This window comes from Grammomys surdaster, unplaced genomic scaffold (genome assembly GCF_004785775.1).
Source record: "Grammomys surdaster isolate TR1022 unplaced genomic scaffold, NIH_TR_1.0 806, whole genome shotgun sequence".
NCBI classification, from domain to species: Eukaryota; Metazoa; Chordata; class Mammalia; order Rodentia; family Muridae; genus Grammomys; species Grammomys surdaster.
In genome coordinates this window covers 1,209,306-1,218,270 of record NW_021605225.1, presented here as the reverse complement: position 1 = coordinate 1,218,270, position 8,965 = coordinate 1,209,306, and positions in this window count along the sequence as shown.

The window sequence follows — 8,965 nt, the reverse complement described above, 5'->3', positions numbered from 1 at the left end:
GGAGGAGGGGGTAAGCTGAGGAAGATTTTGAAAGGAAAACCTGGAACTTTCCAAGCTTTGTTACTTGTTTCTTTCCAAGGCCTGTCTGTCTTTTCACTTTTTGAATTTTTGAAGTATTTTTTTATTCTTAAAACAAATATCCATTTGTTCACAACAGAAAAAGAAAGTGAAAGAAACCAAAGCACAGCTCGGACCATTGTCTGCTCACCCTTCAAGCTCTCACTACTTTTATGAAAATTATGATTCCACCAGCCCATGAGACACTGTCCCCGAGTTCCTGTAAATGCTTACCACATTTCCATTCACCTCACTCGCCTTACTGTTCTCCCAGCATGAGTTATCTTCATACAGTTTTGAGTGAAATCATGCTTTTAAAACTCATTCCTATTCCCCAGTGCACCGATCCTCTGGAGATAAGACCGTCAATAAACAGTTATGAGTCAGACTAGACTGATTCAGGCTAGTGATTGAGTGATTGAATTTAATAAAATAGAACCTAGCTGTGCAAAAAAAAATTAAAGCAAGATACTAAAATTAGCAGTAGGAGTAATTCTCAATTATGTGCCGGTACAGAAATAGTTTGAAGCGACACCCTCTCCCCAAGAGTGAGCAAGCCAGAATTAGCTATCTCAAGAAGTTACAATGTGTGACATACTTAACAAATGAGTTGGTTTCTGACTATAGGCTGTATGCTAAGGAATTTGGCTATCCACTACCTACCCTAAGCTTACATCACCCAGAGGAAGAAATAACTTCCTGTAGGAGTTCACTTTGGGGGAAGCTTGCTGTGAGAGTGATGTGGAGACTGTCTTTGAGGTCTGTCTTAGTATGCTAGACATAAGCATGCTTTGGCATGCATAGACACAAGCATGCTTTGGCATCTTAAACAGGCCAATTTAATAGTAGATCAAGTTTGTCAAAGAACCACATAGACTTGCAGTTGAGTGTTTGGATAACTCAGAAGGCCAATCTATTGCATGCTGTTAGACTTCAGTCATCAACCCCCTTACCCCATTAGTGACCCTCAAAGCAGACCATTTAAAGTGAACTGAGTCTCAATGTAGCAACTTCTTTTCTAGTGTGAACAGTGCTGCCCTATGAAGCAGACTAGTTGGCAAGGGATGGTAGGAAGAGACACCTAAACTGAGAACGCGCTCAGGCCACAGGATGTCCAGGCTCTGCTGTCAAATGAGCCTGTGCCTGCCTTTCATACCGGGAGAAACCAAGTGAGCAAGCATGGAGGATTGCTTCTGCTTTTCTCTCTAAAATGTATTACTATGATTTTTTACTTTGGAGGCCAGAAAATAGTATCAAATCCCCTGGAGCTGGTGATACAATTGGCTGTGAGTTCTGGAAATAAAATTCAGGTCCTCTGGAAGAGCAGTACACACTGTCCATCACTGAGCTATCTCTCCAGCTGCAAATAAAAATAACTTTTGAAGAATATATGCTTTCCAGACCATCAATCCAAGCTGAATAATGAGCGTACTAGATTATAGACTCCTGGTACATTTAATATGACAATATGCAATCTTATTCTATGTGGTAAATTTGTTACCCTATTTGTACTTATTATTTTAAAAGCATATATAAGCATCACATAGTCCTGAGAAATAAGTTGATATTGTTTAGCCTACTTGTCTGGGAATAATATGGATGAAGAGACCATGTTTGTATTTATTTTAAATGCTAAGAATTTTGAATTGTTGAATCTGTTTTCCCAAGAATCCTGGAAATGAGCAATTTTGATTTGATTGTGACATATCCACAGGGCAGTTCAAGGTCACTATATTCTGAGTCTTTGCAATTTAGTCATGCTGGGAATTAAAGTCACGCAGGCTCCTTTCTTGATATCCCCACTTGGCTGGCTCTCACATATGAAGACTAAATGTCCTGTTTCATTCTAGGCTGCAGCAGCCAGAGCTTCTGCTTTTCCTCCTGAGCATGCTTTCTCTAGGTCATGAATCTGAAGATGTTACTGGCATATCAGTCACCCACAGGGACTCTGTGCATATCAATTAAGGAGTTCTCCACAGAAGCACTTCTTACCTCTTTAAGTTTATCAAAAAGAGCAATTAGAATTAGTCTTTTTCCTTCCTTGCAGTGAGCAGCTGAATACTTTGCACATGTGAGGAAAGTGCTCTACCACAGAACTACGTCCCCATCCCCGATAAAGACCTTTTAATCAGACTCTTCACAACCATGGTGTTGTACTAATTCTAAACTTCTGAGAAAAATAACAAGACTAACACATAAAATTTCTGTCTACACTTAACCTCCATTCCCAAGCTTTTAGAATTTTGACCACATTTTATCTTTATCATACAGTCTTTCTCTAATTACCTATATTGATGTCCTGTACTTTTGCTAAACAACTTAAGAGGTTGTCCCATTATACTTCTTTTTACCTCTTAGAAGGGGGAGAATTTTCTAAGTATTTTCTTATGCAACCACATGGTATGATTATCAAATGTGGGACATTTCCCATTGATAAAATTATTGTAGCAAATATTTAAAATCATGACCTGAGGTTTCTACCTCATCTTTGACCATTTATGTCCACGAATGAAAGACACACTCACAGCCTTTATAATAAACCCTAAACAGTACAATAGCTGGGCAGCTGCCTACCCTCCATGTTCCTAGAATCTACTTTCCTATCGATAACCTCAAGCTATTATTTACTATTTACTATGATCTATTTGGGCTACTCTTAACTCCAATTGGGCAGCACTCAGGGCCATGATGTCTTGATGCTTAACCCATGCTGACTTCTCCTTCTTTCTCTCCAGTTTGTTCTTCTTCTCCTTCTCCTGACCCCATGCTTGAAAAACCTAAACCCCACCTAAGTCTCTTCTGCCCAGCTATTGGCTGTTGACATCTTTATCTACCAATCATAATTAATTGTGGGACAGGGTCACAGGGACCACAAGTAGACTGTAGGTCTTGGAGGCCCATACTTAACATTACAATAAACACTAAAAGACAAAACCTCAACAGAAATAGTTTTGGCTATTCATACTTTTCAGTTATCGCAGTGAAATGATGCGTAAGTTTTATGCTCTCCCTCCCATCCAGGTGCCAGGGTAACACCATGAGTTGCACTTAGCTGTCCTGACTATTTCATCTCTGTTGCTCTAGAACCATTATTTCACCTTTTCTTTGCTTTTCATAGTGAAGTCAGTGAGTTTTCGTTTAGGTCTGCTGATGTGTCCTAACACATCATCTGTGTGACCTTCTCGGATGTCCCTGGCATAAGATAACTGTACACCCTTTTTCATGAGAGTAATCCTGATCACTTGACCCCACTTGTCCATTTTCTTCACTCTGGAGTTTCTATGTTGCCCTTGGAAAGCAGAACGCAGCCTACTGGGAGACTTCCTAAACTCATGGAAGGCCCTACTCTTCATCATATTTCTCTTCTCAGTTTGAGTCTAAACAAGCTGTGCTACAAGGCTTCTGCCACTTCAACCCCTGCCCCCTTTTCCACAAAAAGCAAAAGTGTCACCATAAGAGATGACTCCATCTCTCTCCCTCCCATTCCCCTCTTTCCTTCTTGCCTAATCTATTATTAGTATGAATTTATATATTCTGTGGGTTCATAAGCTATTCCTATCATGATTTTTTAATGCCTAAATAACCTCAGAAGATCTAGCAAGTTGTAAAAACTTTGAAATAGCTCCTGTGTACTTTGTATATGCGTCCATAATTTCAAAACTCACTTTATGTTTCGGTTCAACAAGATGTTTGTTATCACATATCTTCTCTGTTCCAACCAGCTACTCAAGTACTCAAGTAATCTGTTTCCTTTTCAAGAGGAATGGTATTTAGAAATTAATATCTGAACACTAGGTATGCTCACTGCTACCCAAGTGTCTTTTTCTCTAGTCCCCAATTGAGGGCCAAACTAAAACAAAAATATGCAGAGACAAATGCAAACTGTACATACAAGGGAATGTCTTTCTACTTAGAAATAAGATGTCATCATCTTTCTCTACCTCATTTTTTATTTTCCCTTCTTCTAATGTGAGAACCCTGACTTTCCACGACATAGTGAAAGATACTGGCTCATTTGTTTTCCATCCAAAGTGATTTAGAGTCACTGTAATATATACAAAAAATCAATATGTAGTTACATTTTTTCTAATGAGGTTTTATTGTCAAAAATATTCTTAAAGTTACTTGAACTTGACATTTGCTCCTAACCTCCACTTCAGTTCACTCATATCCATTTCTAAAAGCTGTTGTTCGGAAAAGGTCACTATCTCTAATCACTTCTAGTGGCTCCTATTACTCTTTGTAGATGAACGGCATCATTGTTTCTTGGATTATTTATCCTGTGGGTTTTTATCTTGGGGGGAGGGTCATAGGGGTGGATACGTTTCCTTAGTTCACCTTCTTGCTTACAGAAAAGTAATATATTGTAGATTCTTTGTAGATATGTTGTTTTAAAAAACCATATTCTGTAGATACATTTTTGCAGGTATGTGGTGCTCTGTTGTCTAAATGAAGTATCCCAAGCCTTTGGGTAGGCCCAACTTTTGATATTATAAAAAAGGCTGATATCATTAAAAAAAAAAAGGCTTAGCTTTCAGAAGACCTCACCCTGAGTTCTTCTGGAAACTCTATGTGTAGTTTTCCCTAGGAAGGTTACATTTCTAACTTATTTAAAGTGAGATTTATTGTTTATTTTCAAATTCTGAAAGGAAATCTTCAGCATAAACTTCTAGGAAGAGAATTATTAGCTGAAGATGAAAAGTGTCCGTTTGTAAGATATGCAAACAAAACAAAACAAAACCCTTCATATTCCTGTGGTGTAAGTGGGCACATGTCTCTACAGCCTTACCAACATTGTTATCAAGCTTTTGAATACTTACCAATCTAATGATCGAGAAGTGGCTTCTCTATATAGTTTCAATTTTTGAGTAAAACTGTGCATCTTTACTTTACTTTAAGAACATATGGTGATTTACATCTCTTTAGGGGAATGATTGTGTCTTTGGCCATTTAAAAAAAATTTTTAGACTTTCTCCTTTGTTTGTAATATGTACCTTAAATAGTTTCCCTTAGTTCATTATTTATCTTTTATGCTTTTGCCATGGGTTTTTGTAATTAGGTTTATTGTGTTTGCTTTCTTGCATTTGAAATCTAAGTTGCAGTTGAAAGCCTTCAGCCAACACTTGGCTTTTAGGAGACCTGACTCTGAGTTCTTCTGGAATTTGTCAAGTTGATAGAATTCTTATGCTATTCAGAGTTTATCTTTGTAACTCTGGGAAGTGGACATAATTTTACCTTTATTCCAAGTATTTTTCTAATTGTCCCGCTGTGTTTACTAAAAAAATTGTTTGTCATAATAAAACCTATCATTTTCTATCATGGATACCTGCTTAATAGTAAGGATAAATTAAAATTAGTTCCATTCCCCTGACACATATTTTTTTTTACAAAAGGAAAACCCACATTAAAATTGTTATGTTTTATAAAAAGAAAGAAAGTCCAGGGATAAGTTGGGTGGAGATGCAGTAAGGTGTGGGGAAAGGAAATGCCTCTGTACGCCCATGCTGAGGCTTCCCTTTCCCCACTCCCAACCTCCCCCCCTTAAGGAATTGACATGAGACAGCATGAGGAGCATGGGACAGCACGAGGAGGGAAGTTGAGAGGGCAGTAGAGGCAGAATGGCAGAGAGAGAGAGGGAGAGAGAGAGAGAGAGAGAGAGAGAGAGAGAGAAAGAGAGAGAGAGAGAGAGAGAGGAGGTCAGCCATGAACCTGTGGAGAGAAAGGGGGGTTAGGGAATGAGGAGAGATGGGGAAGAGATAAGGGAGCAGCAGCAAGAGAGAGAGATCAAAAGCAAGAGAGAGAGAAGTGGGCAAGCAGCCTCTTTTATAGTGAGTCAGGCACACCTGGCTGTTGCCAGGTAAGTGTGGAACAGACCCTAGATAAAATGTCAACAAAAATCCTCCTTCAAAACTTGTGTATCAAGAAGAAATAATGCCACTTACTATAGTTTGAGAAGATTAAATATAATTTATTAAAAGATGAAATTAAAGGAAACTGTTTCTTAATCTGAAAACAAGCTCCATCTGTAGTTAAAAGACTCAAGATAACCCCCTTTTTACCACACTCTAGATTTCTAATTTTCTATTCCCCTGAACTTTCTATTCCTTCTGTTCATGTGCTATGATACTTTGTGTTGAAGCAGAGACTGTGCTATGGTTAAAGGCCAGGCCAGAACTCTGTCTTTTCACACCACACTCCATCTCTCATCTACTTATTCTTAGTGTTTTCCTGGCATGTGTAGTTTTCCATGTGAACATTAGTGTTCATTTATGGAGTTCTAGGGTTTGAGGTGAGCAGGGACTTTGTTTTATTGGAATTTCATTAAATCTGCAGATTTAATTCATTAGATCCCTTGGAACTGAAGCCACAGACTGATGAGCCAGTCAACATAGGGGTTAGGAACAAAACTTAGGACCTCTGAAAGAACAGAACATGCTCTTCAATGTTGGGCAATCATTCTACTCCCTTGTTTTCTTATTTTTATTCTCAAATGTCTCTTAATTCCTTTGTAAATAGAAGTTTTTTAAAATTATATTTTCTAGCTGGTTTTTATCTATGTATATAAAATCCACTGACTCTTTTCACTCAACATTTTAAAATATGCTTTTATTGTTTATAATATATATTCCTGAGATATTAATGCTTTGAAATTTCCTTACTGCCTACAACAATTTACTCTAACAAACCAAAAAGACTTCCTGATAAAGTATATTGCTTTAGTGAGGCAACCTATAATTAAGTTATTAATTGCGTGTTGTTTCTAGTAAATGTAACCAGCTATTAAACATAGCATGTTTCTAAAGTTAGTTTAGAATTATCTACATCAGTGGTGTTAAATTTTAATTTCAAGCATGTAATTAAGAAGGCTTACATTCAGGGATGGATGAGCTCAAGTTCCTGTCAGACTGCAAGACTTTTTTTTTTTTAACAGTAATACTCACTTACTAATTCTAAATAGACACCATCCAAGGAACATCAAACACAGGTATTTGTTTTCTGGGGTGAAGAAAACAGCAGAGATGTATTCCTCCATCTGCATTAAGTTACTCTTTCCTTGCTGTGGCAAAATGCCTAATAAAAGCAACAAGGGAGGGAATTTTTAGTTTGATTCACAGCTTCAGATGGTTTCAGTACATCAGAGGAGGCAGGGTGGAATAGTGCAGTGGGAATCAGTAACAGAGGTTCCTCACACCACTGTAGGCCAAGAAGCAAAAGGACTGGAGGCAAAAGCAGTAGGGAGAACAGACTTCCAGAACCCAGCCCTCATGATGTACTACTTCTGGAACATACTTCCGGGACATACTTCCGGGATCCCAAACCCAGGCCTCATGATGTACTTCCAGGATTTGGACCTCACCTCTAGAGACCAGCAGCCAGAAAGCAAGCCTCCAGGACTTGAGCACCTTTCCTCTCTTCAGTTCCTCTCACTGACTCCAATTTATCTCAGCAGACTGACCCCTTCTATGCCAGCTAAGTTGTGAATACGTAGTTCACAATATTTGGAAGTGCCACAAAAATCCATAAAGATTTTAGACAAATTAAACTATAGTTTTATTCAAACCACTTGCATATATTTATGAAATGCAGTACTGAGTACAACTGTATGTCACATAGTCATTTCTGTCAGAGAGAGACCACATTCATGACAGTGGCAGGCAGCAGCTTCGTGTATGTGGTGTCACCACATAGCTTGAGGACGTTATTTTCACATGTGTTTGATTTGGTCTCACGTTAGTTTGTTCATCATGACACAGAAGCCTATAAAACCTGCTGCTAACATTGCCAGGAAGAGAGCCACGGAATGAGCTGGAAGCAAAACTGAAAGTAAAAGTCAGTGATTGGTGTTGCTCATCAGGTGGGCCGTGTCCTGGTCCATCTCAGCTATGATCCTTGAAGAACAAGACAACGTGATAACAGCTGTTAAAAGATGTGCTTCCTGAAGGCAGTGACACCAGCCAAGTCCCAGAAAAAAACTGTGTTAGCTATGGAGACAGTATCAGTGACCTGTGTCGATTACAAACAGTGAAGCTCCTTTCCTCTGGCCACTATGATGACCAAGAGCAAAAGGCTTGTTTGTAACGTCCAATGAAAAGGTTAAATGAAACTATGATATTGTGTTTGATACTAACTCTGGGTGTCTTTTAATAACTTAAGAATTATTTACTCTACAATCTGAAACTGAGTGGTGGGTCTGTATATACAGGCATGTGGTATTTAACCCTTTATCACTTAAGTCTGTGTGAATGAATACACATGTGCATTTGCACAACGGCAAGACAGCAAACTTACTTAACTGCATATTTCTCAGAAGGCTTTCCTATTGCCAAGACACATGGGACTGTACATGTGCGAGTTACTCCGTCATACACAGTGTTTCGTACAGAGATAGATGTAAAGATTTTGTTAGAGCTCCTTTCATGTCCCTTCTCTGGAGGCTCCAAAGTACAGGTTGATCCCACTTGCCCTGCATGATGACCTTAGTTTAACCCCCAGCATTATTAGAGACCAGTAGAGACCTAAACTTTTCTCTAAGATTGTCTTTCATATGTATCACATACACCGTCTTTTGAAAGTTTTATAGCCAGAGAGATGCTCAGTGGTTAAGAGTACTTACTGCTCCTTCAGAGAACCTGGGTTTGAGGACCTACTCTATGGGGTGCTCCAGGAGAACCTGATACCCTCTTCTGATTTCTTTGGGTACCATAGTGAACAGGCATACATGCAGACAAAATACTTAAAACATGAAAATTCATAAATAATTTAAAAGTTTTATCTGCTATAAACTCTCTCTATGCCTATCTCTCTATCAGCCTCTGTCTCTGTCTCTCTGTGTGTGTGTGTGTGTGTGTGTGTGTGTGTATGAGAGAGAGAGAGAGAGAGAGAGAGAGAGAGAGAGAGAGAGAGAGAG